The following is a 15,845-nucleotide window of genomic DNA, read 5'->3' on the forward strand; positions in this document are numbered from 1 at the left end:
CTTCCTTACAATCCATTCAGAGTGGTGGAACAATCCCACAAATCTGGAATTTTCCCCTATTTATGCCACTCGTGTCAATGGGAGAATCTACCTCAGAGAGAACAGGGAGGAACAGAGCTGGATGGATGGGGTTCAATGTGAGTAACTAATTGTTGAGTGTCCTAGTGCTCCTGTAACAGATTACCACAAACTTAGGAATTTAAAACAACTCAAATTTATCTTACAGTTCTGGAGGTCAGAAGTCCAAACTGGATTTCACTGTACTAAACTCAGGACATCAGTAAGATGGCAATCCTTCTGGAAGCTCTAGGAGAGAATCCGTTCCTTGCCTTTTCCAAATTCTAGAGGCTACCCACAGTCCCTGGCTTGTGGCTCCCAGCCAAAAATTGTATCACCTCTGCTTCCACTGTTCCATCTCCTTCTCTGACTCTCCTACCTCCCTCTTTTAAGGATCCATATGATTATATTGGATCCACCTGAATAATGCAGGAAATCTCCCCACCTCTAGATCCTTACTTCAATCATATCTGTAAAGTCCCTTTTGCCTTGCAAGGTAACATATTCACAGGTTCCCGTGAAGAAGCGTGGACATTTTCGGGGAAGCCATTCTTCTGTCTATCACACTAAGCTTCCCTGTGCACGGGAGTATTGTTTATGTTTGAATCCGGGAATGTAATTCTGACTATACTGAAATACAAAATACAAACTAATTTTGAATCACACATGGATTCCACAAATATTTATTAAGTTATCTGTTGTGTGACGTGTGTCCGGCAATGTGAGGAGTAGGAGGGGGCAGGGGAAGGAGCATACGGTCCGCACCCTCAAGGTGTTTACAAGCATGGGGGGAGGATGTTTCAAGAGAGTCTGCCAGAATCTTAGATACAAAACAAACAAATCCTTTGAAATGTATCTTTAAACATATAGGTTCTGTACAGCACTCACATTTGCCATTTTGTTTAGCAAATATTTATCTAGCACAAACTGTTTGTCAGGAATTGTGCTGGACACTCAGCTTACAGCAAGAAGGACAAAAGTTCCTGCCCTAAAGGAATTCATGGTTTGATGGAGGAGACAGAAAAAGAACAAAAAGTAAGCTTGTTGAGATACATGTGATAAAAGAAATAAAAATGGCATGGGTGGGATTTCTTTGAATTGATTATTCAGAGACAACCTCTCTGAGGGGATGACATTTAAATTGATGCCTGAAAAATGAGAAGACACAACCCATGCCTAGGACTCAGGGAAGAGCCTGACAATGGAGGGAGCAGAAAGTGCCAAGACCCTGAAGCCAAAGAAAGCTTGATGTGTTTAAGCCAGAAAAAGAGCCAATTTAGCTGGAAGAAAGCTGGGGTAGGAGTCATTATAAATTTTTAAAGTAATTTTTGGTCGACTTAAAATGAATCTACTGCTCAACCAGAGGACTTGCAAAGAACTCTGAGCCAATCATACAGCAGTAGCTTTGGGCTGAGGATGCTTGCTGCAGGCCCTTCCATCTTCATTACCAGCTATCACGTTTGCAGGCTAATAAATACTGCATGAGGCTGTTTACTGCTCTTTGAACTTCTCCTGAGTAGCAAGCAGTTCCCATATTTTTCATTTCCCATTATGCTTGTGATTTATCTATTTATTTATTTTTTTTAATTCACCACTTGAAGAAAAGAAGAGAGAACCGAGGAAGACACTCGGCATCCAGCAACAAGATCTGGTGCTGAGTGCTGAGTGATGTGCCGAGGGAAAGGTATAGGCATTTGGAAGGCATAGTAAAGACTTTAAATGAAGAGCTAAAGTATGTAGCATGTAAACAATTCCACAAGTAGATTTGGCTCTGGGATAATGCTCAAATTAGGAGACGATTATGAGTGTGGTCTGGATAGAGCCCCAAATATACCAACTACCTGACTATTATCTGCACTTCTTCCTTTCACTGTTTCAGGCAATCTAGTGCTCATCCTCCAGAAACAAGGTAAAGTTGATGTACATATGCATGGTAATGTAATGTATTTTCTCTGTCTAATTGATAGATAACTTCCTATTCACAGAAGACTGACCACTAGTCCCCAATTTCCCAACCCCTCCCAGGCAAAAACATATGACATGAATACTCATTGTTAATAACTGAGTAGTCAAGCTAGATCCGTCTTGCTAACTTTCTGAGCATACAATGAGACCCTTCTTGCTAACTAGAAAGAGACATGAGAATCCAATGAGCAGACATACTGTGGGTCTGCAGCTCTCTGAAGCCATTTACATGGAGAGATTTCGGTGTCAGTCTCCACTTCTTTCACACTGCCTTTTCCATGTCCCAGGTCACAGTTAGGACATGTTATTGAATTCTTTGTATCTAATATACTCCTGCCTACCATTTTCTACTCTACAAATCTCCAGAGAAAGAGGGAGCCATCTGAGGACTGTCAGAAAAACCAGCTTTTACCTGGGGAACAGCAGGCTTGCTCACTATATGTGAACAGATAACAAACCAGGAAAGCTTAAGCCCATCAGCATTCTCAAGGAAGCATTCCTGGCTCTTGTTCTTGGTAAAGAAAGTTCATTTCAGACCATCCCACTCTAGAAAGAAAAAGCTACAGAATTCACTACAGAATTCACCCTGCTTGTTTGATCATTATACATCTCTCACAAAATCTATTTTAGGCGTGGAGTATAGACTCAAAAAGCTGAATATAGACTCAAATAGCACTGTCTCTACTTCTCTTCTCAGCAAAATTCTTAAAACAAACAAACAAACAAGATTATACTATCTGTTGACATTCCCTTATTTCCCATTCTCTCTTCAACCCACTCCATTTGGCTCTTGCCCAACCACACACTTTAAAGGTCACCAATAACCTTGTCCCCAGGCAATAAAAATGTTTAGTTCTCTGTCCTCTTACATGACTTCTCATGATCATTTAACACAGCTAGAGGTTTTTATTACATCACAATCACTCATCTTTCTACCAATCTCAAAAGCCACCTTTTCTGACTTTCCTTTGCTAGGACTCCATCATCTATTTGATGTCTAAACCTTAAAATATCCCAGAACTTGGTCTTCAAACCCCTTCTTTTTTTCATGTATACACCTTCTTGCATTGATCTCGCCCTCTCCCACGGCTTGACATCGATGCCTTCCAAATGTCAGCCCCTGTCCCCTAAACTTTAGCCTTATATCTATTTCTTTCCGACATCCTCAGTTGACAGGGTATAAAGTCAAACTTTATAAGGCTGAAACTGAACTATTTATTCATTTGTCCCTACAAATTTTCTCCCCATTACCCACAAAGCATTCTCCATCTTAGTAAATGGCACCACCATACACCCATCTCTTCTCACCAAACCTAGGATGTAACCTTAACTTCTCCCTTTTGACACTTATACACACAAGATGCTACAATCCTAATCCAGGCCACCATCACCTCTCTCTTAGACCTCTGCAACAGCTCCACAACCAATCTCCCTGCCTCCAATCTTGCCGATAAATCCAACAGCTGCCACAGGAAATTTTGTAAACCTTGAATCACATCTCAGCACTCCTTTCCACCCTTTAAAACTTCCCTATGATTTTCTCCTGGAATTAGAATAAAATCCTGACTCCATGATCCAGCCCCATGCTCTCTCCTCAACCTCATGTTCCATCCACTCCCCTCACCCATTATGCTCCAGTCACACAGGACTTCTTTGCCTTGAGGATGCCATGCTCACTTGTCTTCCAGAGCCTTGTATGTCCTGCTCCTTTTTCTTCCAAGGCACTTCTCCCAGATCTTCAGCTGGCTCTTTCCTCTCACCATTCCAGGTACAACTATACTTATTTATCAAGTTTATTGTATAAGAAAACAATAAGAGTAGTTAATGTACATACATTTCAATTACCTAAATTATTAAATATTTATATAATTATACTTACTGTATAATTATTATACTTTAAGCTTATTTTTCTTTGTTTCCTCTTGCTAGAGAAAAGTTCCCTGAGTGTAAGAATTTTGGTTTGTTTCCTGATGAATCCTTTGTGCCTAGAAAAGGGCCTAGAGCATGGAAGGTATTTAATAATCTGTGATGAATGAATGAACTAAAATAACTACCCTCTTGGACAGGTCTTCCCCAATTGTGCAAATCAAAGCCACATAGATACCCACACCATTATTCCTTATCTAGATCACATCCTTCAGAGTACTTTTCAATACCTGAAGTTGCCCCCTGTATTTATGTGCTTGCTGTCTCCAATAGAATCTAAGCTCCTTGAAGGCAGGTGGGTTGTTGACCCTGTTCACTGCTTATTCCCGATTAATGAGAATAGGCCCTGGCATTCAGTGACTGCTGAGCAGATGCGTGCCATATGATCAATCTTGCTGATTTCCTGACACACCAAGGAGGACTGAACTTCAACAGAAGCCCCCTAAGACCCCTGGGTTTGGGGTCTTCTGCACATAGAAACATTAAATTATCATATTCTTCAGAGCTAAGACTGGGAGCCTCTGTTCTGCACCTAGGACAAATGCGAGAAAACATTGTGAAAATGGCCTAATTTGTTTTTTGCACTTTTTCCTTCTTCAGTTTTCCCTCAGCCCCAGTGTCCAAGTCCATCATGAGTGTTAACTCACAGGCTGGGGGCTGCACCCCACAGAAACCCACTGTACTCCTGGCCCCTCATCTCCTCAGTCTATCACACTTTGTTAAGTGCTTCTCCCTACGTGTACTATTTTCAGCTGAGAGTGATAGCAAAGTGATAAATCTGAAAAGCAAATTTATGCTAAGGAAAAAATAATAATATGTTAAGGAGATAACCAAAGGGACAGAGAATCTCCAGCCCATTTAAGGTATATTTAAAACCCCTGAAATTGAAGGTTGGGGGTTGGGGGAGGGTGGCTTTCAAGCCCTGAGTTAGACAATAAGGGTGGTCCTTTGAGGACATGTCATTGCACTACTTATTTGATAGTGTGTTCTGTATATAAGATCATCCATACATGCACCCTCAGGTCAGGCCCACTGTGAGGAAGCAGAGGGTACTGGGGTGGCACTGAGAGCCTCATTTGACTCCTCATAATCTCATGGCAACCTTTGCTCCCTTTTTCATTCCACGTGGACTCTTTGACTAAATGACAGGTATTTGGCCTCCTGCACAGTCCTGGAGCTACACAGAGCATCCCATCAAACATGAATGCAAAACGAAGGCTTGAATGGGGAAGAGACCTATCCAAGATGATGCAACTTCAGTGGCAGGTCCAGAACCAGATCCCAGATCCCCTCATAGTCCCGAGCTCAACTCTTGTCACCCCCTACATTTGAGAGAAGTTCTGGTACCTGCTATCAAGGCCGTAATGGATGTTGCTGACACTTATGGAGAAAGCCCTCTGAGGACCTCTGGGGTTCCTGATCTTAGGATGGTTGCTGGGGAGTTATCAGGTCAGAGAGGGAGGCATGGGATGGGAATAAAAGAAACAGGGATATGGAAAGGCCTGGATTCAAGTGAGGATCCATCAAACAACCCAAATATCCTTCAGCCATTATAAGTTCACCAACATCCACCCTCCTATGATATTCTGATTACCTAGTCAAAGATTATCTTATATTTTCCCATTTTATTTTCATGTAAGTATATTAGAAATAATTGTATTCATCTGTTTTTTTGTTATTATGAGTCTTCTCCATTAGAAGGTCAGCTCCATGAGGATGGGATCTTGTGTGTTCTATTGATTCTACATCTTCATTCTTGGAACAGTGATAGGGACTCAATAAATATTTGCTGATTGATGAATGCTGAATATATCAAAGGTAAGACAGGGGCCCTGGTACCCTGGAGTTACGAAATAAATATTTTTAAATAAAAACTCCTATTATTTGATCTTCCCTTACTTCTACTGTCTGAATCTAAGAAATCAAATGCCTCCACTCTGGAAGAAAGAATACCTGTATATGAGAAAGCCGACAGCTTAGAAGGCTAGCCAATCATTTATAACTCATTTGTTGTCCAACCTTCATTTTCATTTTATCTAACTCATCTCTCTTAAAATGAAAGAAAACTGCTGAAAACCACTCACCTCTCTTGAATTCCTCTTATACAGACCCAAACAGAGTGAAAATGTGCAAACATTGCTCTCCCCAGGGGAAGCCATACCCACCCTTGTTGCCATCAGACGGCTACATTATGATTCCCAGGCACTGGAAATCTATCATTTTCAACTTCTCCACCTACCCAGGAACAGACTGCAGTAATAACTCCAAGGAGCTGCGTTTCAACTCCAGCTGTGGATCCAATTTCCACTTAAAAGATTTAACCTGGAAATTATCAGTGATAACTGCAGGGGGAAAATGAACAGCTGATTGGGGAGGAACAGTGGGAGAAGCTGGCACAGCCTGATAAGAAGAAAAGACAAATGATACACAATGCGGACTGGAATAAAGGATGTCATTGTGGAAACAAAACGTGATGTACAGTGATTCCAACTGCAAAGCCACCAAACAGCTATTAACAAATAAGTGGTTTAATGTGATTATACATAAGAACAATGAAATTAAATAACTTCACATGCAACAAAAGCTGCATCTGGAGACACTGATTGAGAGCTGGTGAGAGATCTAAGCAACAGGAGGAGATAATGACAGGATCATGCTTTGAATGAGAAAAATCAAAGGGTGGGAGATGGGGGAGTCTGTTTAATTGGGGTGCAGAAGTAAGGGTAGTCTTCAACTCTAAAATATTAATGATGAAGGCTGAGAATTTTAAGTGTATAATGAAAATTAAATTAAAAACATCAGCATCTTTAGCTGTAGGCATTTAATTCATAAAGCTAACTTAACTTTACTAAACATCTAAGTGCCAGACACTGTGCTAATCCATGGGAATAAGAAGAAGATAAAAATCATCTCTTCCCTCAAAATTCTGTGGATGGGCAAGGCAGCTAAGAACTGCAGGAACAGAGTTTTAATGAGAATCCGTGTATTCCACTCTCACAAAAGCTACACTGCATTTCCAGAACAAGAGCCCCTTATTAATTGATTTTACATATATTATCTCATTCAATCCTCATGACACCCTCTGAGCTATACTCTGCTGGCCCCATTATGCTGTCAACAAAACTGGGGATCTGGGAAACTTCGACACATTGCAGAGCTAAAGAGTGAAGAAGCTGGGATGTGAACCCAGTGTTTGTTCCAAAACCCATGTTCCTTCAACTACACCAGGTTATTTCAGCAGGCACTTGGCCAGAATCAATTCCTGGCAAATCTATGAAATATACAAGGCATATTGCCTCCACTTTCTTGGGGATTTATGCCCCCACTCTATTTTCTCAGATTTTCTCCTCCAAACCCCTCTCTTGGCATGATCAGAAATTCATTTACAATAGCCTTAAGGTCAAAGAATGAATAAAAACTCCAAACAACAATCAGGTCAGTAATTGGCAGAAAAGGAAGGGAAGAGGTATTTGAGGTAGAAAAGGAGGTTTCTATAAACCCTTAGCAGAAATACCACAGATAGCCCAAGAATAAAGTGAAGGGCCCGAGACTGTCTCTGGCGATCTGTGGCCTCAAGTCTGTTTTTCTAACCGTCTTGACCAATCTAGAGGGTGCCTCAGCCTCGAGCCTTGCCACACTAGGAGGCAGCAAAGGACCTGGCAAAAGAACTCACTTCAATTAACTTCAGCTCTGCAACTATTTACTATCTTGTGACTGTGACTCATTCATCTACAGTTATGAATATAGTAAAGAACAGTGTTGACTGTTTAAGAGTTTACAATCTCGTTCAGGATGTAAGAGAAATGAATCCATAGTCAAATTTTTACAGGAGGATGAGGAGTGGCAGAGTGTGTTCAGAGGTGGAAGGTATATTTTAGGAAATGGATACAGAGAGACCAAAGCGAGATATACAGTTAAGGAAGGCTTTGTGGAGAAGGTAGACTTTGAGACCATCCTTACAATTGTGAGGGACAGAAAATGGAAGACCATTACAAGAGAAATGCAAGAGTAGAAAGCAAGAGCACAGCAAGTGAAATGAGCCTAGAAAAGATACGGGATGGGGGATACTGATTGAATGGTGGGGATTTTGTGGTACATCTGTTATATGCCAGCCCAGACCTCATGGGTTTACAATTTACAATCACCATTTAGTTTAATCTCACAATGACTGTGAAGGAAGAACCTGTGTTTATCCCTATTATAAAGGGAAACTTAGAAAAAGAGAGAGAGAGAGAGAGAGATGGATGCATTATTTGCCCAATCAGTAACAGTCAGAGCCAGGAATGGCAAGATTATTCATAGGATGCTTTATTCAGTGTGTACATGGATTAGATGCAAATAAGACAAAGAAATAGTTCCCTTGCCCTCAAGAAGCACACAGTCTAGTGGGGGACACAGACAAATTAATCAGAGATTTCAATCTGTGTGATATGCCATGATTGTGGCATATGCATATAGAAGGGGCAATAAATTCAGATAGGGGATTGGTTTAGGGAAGACCCTGTGGTGATTCTTGAGGTGAACCTTGAAGAATAAACAGAAGATATACAGGCAAAGAAAGGGGAACAAGGGATCTCTGAGGCTGAGGAAAGGGCCTTTGAGCAACCTCAGAGGTGAGAAAGGCTTGGCTGGTACAGGAAACTGTATGGCAGCAGGTCCTAGGGCTTAAGAGCATAGACTCTGGAAACAGATGCCTGGCCTAGGTCTGGCCCTGCCCCTTGCTGGCTGTGTGATCTTGGGAAAGTCATTTAACCTCTCTGGGCCACCATTTTATCATCTGTAAAATACAGGTAATAACAGCTCCAGTCTCTTATAGTTATTATGAGGATTGAGCAATATTTGTAAAGAACTTAAAATAGTGCCTGGCAAATATATAATCTAATATGACTGGAGTCTTAACAAGCCTGATCATGGAGGGCCTTTTATACTATGGACCTTGTACTTTATCTTGAAAACAATGAGGAAATGTTGAGGGCCTTTAATAGAATAGTAAAATCTCTGGACTGGCATTTTAGAGAGCTAAAGGTTATTTGCAGTAATTCAAGTGAGAAATTTGGAAGGCTAGCAACTAAGGCAGTCACAGTAAAAAAAAAAAAAAAAAAAAAAAAAGAAGAAAACAGTTTGAAAGATATTAAGAGAGGAATACATAGAAATGGGTGACAAATTGGATAAGGGTAGAGATGGCCCCCACAGTTTCAGTTTTGGGGGTATGGTAGTATTTAAAGGAGGCAAAATGCTTCCCTTTGGTCCCTTCCCTTCCATTCTGCTCCGCATCCTTCATCCACCACACTGAGCTGTTTCCCCATGTGTAAAATGAGTGCTTCCAAGTATATAATCTCCAATCATCCCTTTTGCTCTAAGAGCCCTTGAAGCTGCCTTAGTTTATCATGAGTGATTCCAAAGTACCTGAGTCCAGACATCTCTGACGAGAATCACAGTATGCCTAAAGATAACAGGGCATTGATACAAATGTGCAAATATTTCCCACTCCTTGCCCTCTTTCTTACTGTTTAAACAGGCATGATTTTTAATGGCCTGCTTAGAAACGAGCCTTTAGGTAAGCTGCCTTTCCTCAAACATGTGAAGCACTCAGAGATGAGGCTTGAGAGCTGGTGAATCGTTCTCTAAATGGCACTTTATTCCACAGGGCAGTTTCTCTCCCATGCCACAAGACACTGGGGAAGAAGTCATTGAGTGAATGTGGGTCAGAGGGAACAAACGGCTTCTCCTGCACTTACCCACCCATTCCTTTCATGAATTTTTACAGCATCTCATGAGCTGCTAAGTGAAAGAAATTCCCTAGACACCAGAAAAAGTGACCCCAATGAACACTTTATGCATTCACTATTCCTCTCCTTCCCCAACCCCTGCTAACATGAAATAAATCTAGTCAGTAAGAAAAACTAGATATGTTACCTGCTTCGATGTGCATTTTGATAATTTTTGTGTTTTTTTTCCTTAAAAAGCATTTTCCCATTTTTTAAAAAGCCATGCAACAGAGTATTGTAAACATATTTCCCTTTAACTGGAACTAAAGAAGATAATTCAATAATTCAATCCTCTGTCTTAGAATTAACTTTCATATATGTGCTGCAAGAGAAACAAATTCAATATTTCCTTCACTCAAATGAGGAACTGGTACTGTAGAACTTTCAGTTTTATTCTATCTGTTGGAAAACACTTTCCTACAGTTCAAGAAACTAAAAGACTCCACAGCCCCCCATCCTATGCATTTTCAGCATTACCTGAAAAGCAGCTCCAAAAATGACATAGGAGAAGAGGATGAGGGCTGACCAGTTGCTTCTGAGACTTACCAAAATAGATTTCCAGTCTTGCCCTCAGGAAGAAATTCATGTTCATACAAGAACCAGCTTGAATCAGAGCAGTTTCTCTATATCTCACCAATCCTCATAAGGGGAAAATTAGAGGGGTAAGTGACTTGCTCAGTCTTACCAAAATGGCAGGGTCAGGATTAGACTCCAGAGATCTGACCCCCTCAATCTGTGCCTTACTGACTTTGAGGTTATATCACCAGAATTTTGTCTTGTAATTTGTTTGACATAGCATTACCACTTCTGAACATGGTAGTGTGACAGAGTGAAAAATACAGCCAGACTTTTCCTTACTCTATCAACTCCACTACCTGAATTAAAACTTGTCCCAGCTTCTCCATAGGGATAAATTATACTAAAATTAATAATAATAAAAAAAAAACCTCCACTCTACTCTGTTGTACTTAACAGCTATAAAGCATTTTATATATTTTATCCCATTTAAATACTCAAAGCAACCCCACTAAACTGAATTCGGCATTCTCCATTTTTCCCTGTGGATGCACTCTCCACCTGTCACCTTGCTCTGGCCCTGGGAGGCTGACCGCTATGGACCACATCACCTATAGCCCCTGCAGTGTGACTTCTGGCCTCAGACGTCAGGAGCGGCGAGGTCCAGGATGTGATCATCGGCTCCCTCCCTGTTGGGTCAAGGTGTGGCAAGGGCTGGGTTCCTCTAAGGAGGTAACATCTCCCCTCCAGTGGCCTGCTTCCACCTCTTCTACAGGGACAGCTTCAGCAACCTTAGAGTTCTGATAAACATCCCTTCCCATTAGGAGTAAAGGCTTCCCACTATTGCGGGAAATGGTGGAACACTCTGTCATCTGTGTATGTGTCAGGCTCACATAAATGTATACAGTATACACACACACACACACACACACACACACACACACACACACGCATCCTAGAAGCACTTTCTGATTGAACCCTGACTGACACACACTGCATCAGAAGTTACACAAAGGGGCATAATGGCTAAGGAACTTTCCAGTAATCACACAGCCAGGGCAAACTACACAATTTTTGAGGTCTCAGTGCAAAATAAAAATGCAAGTACCTTTTTCAAAAATCAAGGGAAAAAAGCTTTTTCCTTTCTTCTGTGGCTTCTTTTAGCCTTTCATGGTGTTTTTTTATTAGCTATTCAAAGACATGCTCCCTTGGAGCAAGTGCAGGCTCTCAAGGTGCCTGAGACCCCACCCCACAACTTGGCCTGCTTAGGCCTGTGGGGTCTGTGTGCCCAGCCCAGCCTGACCAGGGCCCGGGCGGGGAGTGGAGGGTGGCAGGGTTCACTCGGCCAGGGCAGGGATGAGGGAGAATGAGCTGAGCTCTAGCATCCCATTGGACTTCACTTACAAAATACAAATTCATAGATTTCAAAATGGCAACTACAGGTCATCAAAGCACAAGATTGGGGGTCCCTGTCTAAAATGGGGACCTGGGTGACTGCATAGCTATGACACAGGCCCTGCACAAAGCCAGCGTATGATAGAGCCAGGATCTAATGTATATCTGACTCTGAACTTGGTGCTCTTGCCACAGAATCTCATTGCTTCCACAGCCAATAAACTGCTGTCTCGCATGTGGTTAGAAGTATGGGGGTCAGAAATAAATATAGAACCAACAGACAGATCATAGCTTTAATTTCCCAATCCTTTAACCCACCTGCATTCTCCACCCTGTAGCCAAGGATGGAGAGTATCTAGTTTTCCCTTACAATTAACAAAAATAAGGTTAAACCAGACAATAATTTTGGTGACTTTTCTGCTTCTAATCTCAGTATCAGACTCACACTGAGCTGCCGTTAAGTGCACGCAGCTAGAAAAGGCTGCAAGTCACTAATCAGAAAGTTTTGCCTTAGGAGATACAGGTGTCACCAACCGCTTTAAAATTGAGTAGTGTTGCTTGACCGTTCTTGCTGGAGGCGGAAGTATTGGTCCAGGGAAAATTCAAAATCATCAGACTGGAAAAACATTTCAGCTCTTTGGGTAAACTGCAGGGAGATTGACTGAGAAGGTGCTTGGCTGCCCACATAACACTGAATTTTGACTCTCAAGAATGGAATGATGGCACTGCTTATTGAGGTAGGGGCAGAGGAAACAAAACACAGAATTACTTCTGAGGAATGAAACAAAGACAACCAATATTAGTTTCTAAGCCATAAATCTGCTTGAAAGTAGAATTACTTTGTGGATTTTTCATGCAGAATATGAGGCACAAGTTTCCCAGATAATGAGGTGGCAGCATCTGAAATAGAAGATTTTCATTGAGAGTTTGCATATGTAACGTTGCTCTGTGGGCTGTGTGCAAAGAAATACAAGACAGCACGAGTTTTCTCTCAGGGGATGCAAGCACTACATCACAAAGAGTAAACAGTTGCCTAACCTGTATCAAATGATATATGAATGCTATAAGGGTCAAAAGAGAAGAGAATACCAGATTTTATGAAGAAGGTAAAACTTAACTATTCTTTGCAAGAATGAAGCAGCACATAAATTCATGTGCTTTATAAGAGAGCAAACAGAAAGAAAGTCCAAGGAAGATTTATCTAAACCCATGAATGAGAAGTACTCAACAGGTTGTTTGAAAGGAGGTAGGGCAGTTTGCTGGACATTTACTATTGATCTCAATGAACCCAACTTTCCTCAAATGCTCTCCTCAGTGACAAGGGAGAATCTCAGAAGGATTCAAAGGTGAATGCCTTCTATGATCACAATACCCTGAGACCTGAGGCTGAAAATTCCCCTTCCCCCTTACCAAGGAAGTCTTTCTTAAGATGCATTCACATCCAGCATTCCATGGGGCAAGGAACCAAGAAGCCAGGCAGCCAGCCTGGTGAACCCAAACCAGAGCCGACTATGAAGAAAGCCACATGACTAATTTTATTTTTTTTAACAACCACATTAAAAAAGTTCAAAAAGGGTAAAATATATTTTTATTTAACTCAATGTATCCAAAATAGTTATTCAAATATGTAATCAAAATTTATTAATTTGCTGAGATATTTTTCATAATTATTTTTGTACTAAGTCTTCAAAATCTGGAGTATATTTTACACTTACAGCACATCTCAGTTTTGACTAGGGCTTAAGGGCCACACGTGGCTGATGGCCAGCATTTTGGACAGTGCAGGCCTAAACTCTTTTTTTAAGCATTAAAATCTATTACATCAATCAGCAAGGATTTGGGCCACCTCTCCTCTTCTTAGGGCCACCTGCAAGAATCCTAGATACCAATCACGGATGGATTCAAAGGCCCTGAGACTAGAAGATGCTGGAGAAAAGAGATTGTCTGTCATTTTTTTTTCCCTATCATCAGTGACCTGGCCAGTGCCATATACCTTGCACATAGTTTATGAGTCAATGAATGAATGAATAAATGAGAAGAATGGCTATGTGTCACTGGGGACTATTGGTAGAATAGAGAGGAATAGGAATAGGCCGGAGGTCAATGAAGAGAAGAAATACACACTATCACAATTATAAACTGCATGTCACGTTCAAGACTCTCCACATTTTCTTTTGTTATGCCCAGTTTGAACATTTCCCAATGTGTGCTTTATTAAATACTAGTATCAGGAGCGACTCAGCACAAATGAGAGAAAAGAAAAGGGTTCTATTGATCAGCAAATGCCATACACAAGTGTGTTATGAGTGTGTGTGTGTGTGTGTGTGTGTGTGTGTATTAGAGTCCCTACTTGGCAATTCAACATCCACACCAGCTCTGTGATAAACACAAATGAGTTGAAAGGATTTCTTTTCAGCCTAACTTTTCAAAAGCCTTTAACATACTGATAGTTACTAGTTTTTTATTTCTGCTATGTCTTGCCTACTAAATGGTGAGCTCCTTGAAGACAAGGGATCACATTCATTGTGCTTTTATAACCATTATATGGCCTTTTATTCTTGCTTGCACTCTTGCCTCTACAATCCTTTTTCCAAACACTGTTAGTGTGGCCTTTGGCAACATGATCAGATCACATTACTTCTCTGCTTAAAACAATCTAACCTTCTCATCATATCTAAAATAAAATACAAGCTTCTTCATGTGACCTATCAGGCTCCATATGATCAGGTCACTGTCTAGCATCTGAAATCTGATAGCCTCCCCCAGGGGTCTACAAATTATACTCCTTGGGTCTAAAACAGTCTATTTTGGTAAATCATGTTTTATTGGCTCCTAGTCACACTCAATTTTTTAAAGTTTTATGTATGTTTGCTTTGGAGATGCAATGGCAGAGATGAGTAGTAGCCACAAAGCCTAAACTACTAATTAATGTCTGATCCTTCACAGAAGAAATTTGCCAACCCCTCTTACTCTTTCACCTTCATTCTTTGACTTCCATCTACACTGAACTTCTTTCCAAACCTCAAACCCTGAACACTGTTATATGCCTTGGGAATTTTTCATTCCTTATTTCCTGGGCCTGGGACATTCTTCCTCTACATTATCACATGACTACTCCTTCTTGTCAGGTCTCAGCTCAAATGTCATCTCCTGTTACCTCCCCCTAACTATCCAATGTAAAATAACTTTCCTACCTACATCTAGTTGCTCTCCATCCCATTACTATGGGGTTTGCTATTGTTTCTTCATAACACCTATCACTAGCTGATATTTCACTAACTGCTTATTCCTTATTTACATGCTTACATATTCATTATCTGTCTCCCCTGATAGGTAGCCTTCAAGTCCTTCACTGCTATAGTCCCAAAACCTAGAACACTGCAACACAAAGGAGTCACTCAATAAATATTTATGGAATAAATGTTATGGAATAAATCGATTTATGGTGGGCCCATTATAAGTCATCAAGAAAAGAATTCCAAGGACTCCAGCAGATCAGAACCACATGACCTTTAGAGACCATTTACAATAAACTTCTCACTTTATGGATGAAGAAAACAGGAATTCAAGAAGGGATGTACCCATGTTGAATACAGGTTTCATCTTTTCCCAGACCTAGGACACCCTGAGGTCCAGCCTTACTACTGTCTACATGGAACATAATGCAGAGCAGAAGAACATGAAGCTAAGTAAAATGATTTCTCTACTGAGAATTTCTCAGTCTTTAATAAACTACTTTGCAGGCAATCTACCAAAATGGGATTATTTTATATAGATGTTCCTAAACAAATTTTAATCCTTTTTGTCCTACGGAAATTTTTAAATGATATTCTGTAATTAGTGACCTACATTCTGCATAGTCCTATTTATAAAGCAAATGCTGGCAAAAGAAAACGATTAGCAGTGTTACCTTCCCCAAACCTCTCTTAGGTCCCTATATAGCATGCATCCTTATCTCTATGTTCTCTCAATTACCACACTGTATTGAAATTGCCTATTTGGGGACCTCTCTCCTATACTAGACTTTAAGCTCCTCAAAGGCAAGAAACAGACTTGATTCATCACTGTACCCTAGAGGAATCACACTGGCAAAAATATGAAAAAGTGCTTAATAACTATGTCTTCAGCTTCTCTGTCACAAGACTATTGTCCTGGACTGGATCAATCTTCTCCCATATGGCTTTTTGGCTCACTCTCTTACCTCCTTCAAGGCTTGAC

This window comes from Choloepus didactylus, chromosome 9, assembly GCF_015220235.1.
Source record: "Choloepus didactylus isolate mChoDid1 chromosome 9, mChoDid1.pri, whole genome shotgun sequence".
Classification (NCBI taxonomy): Eukaryota; Metazoa; Chordata; class Mammalia; order Pilosa; family Megalonychidae; genus Choloepus; species Choloepus didactylus.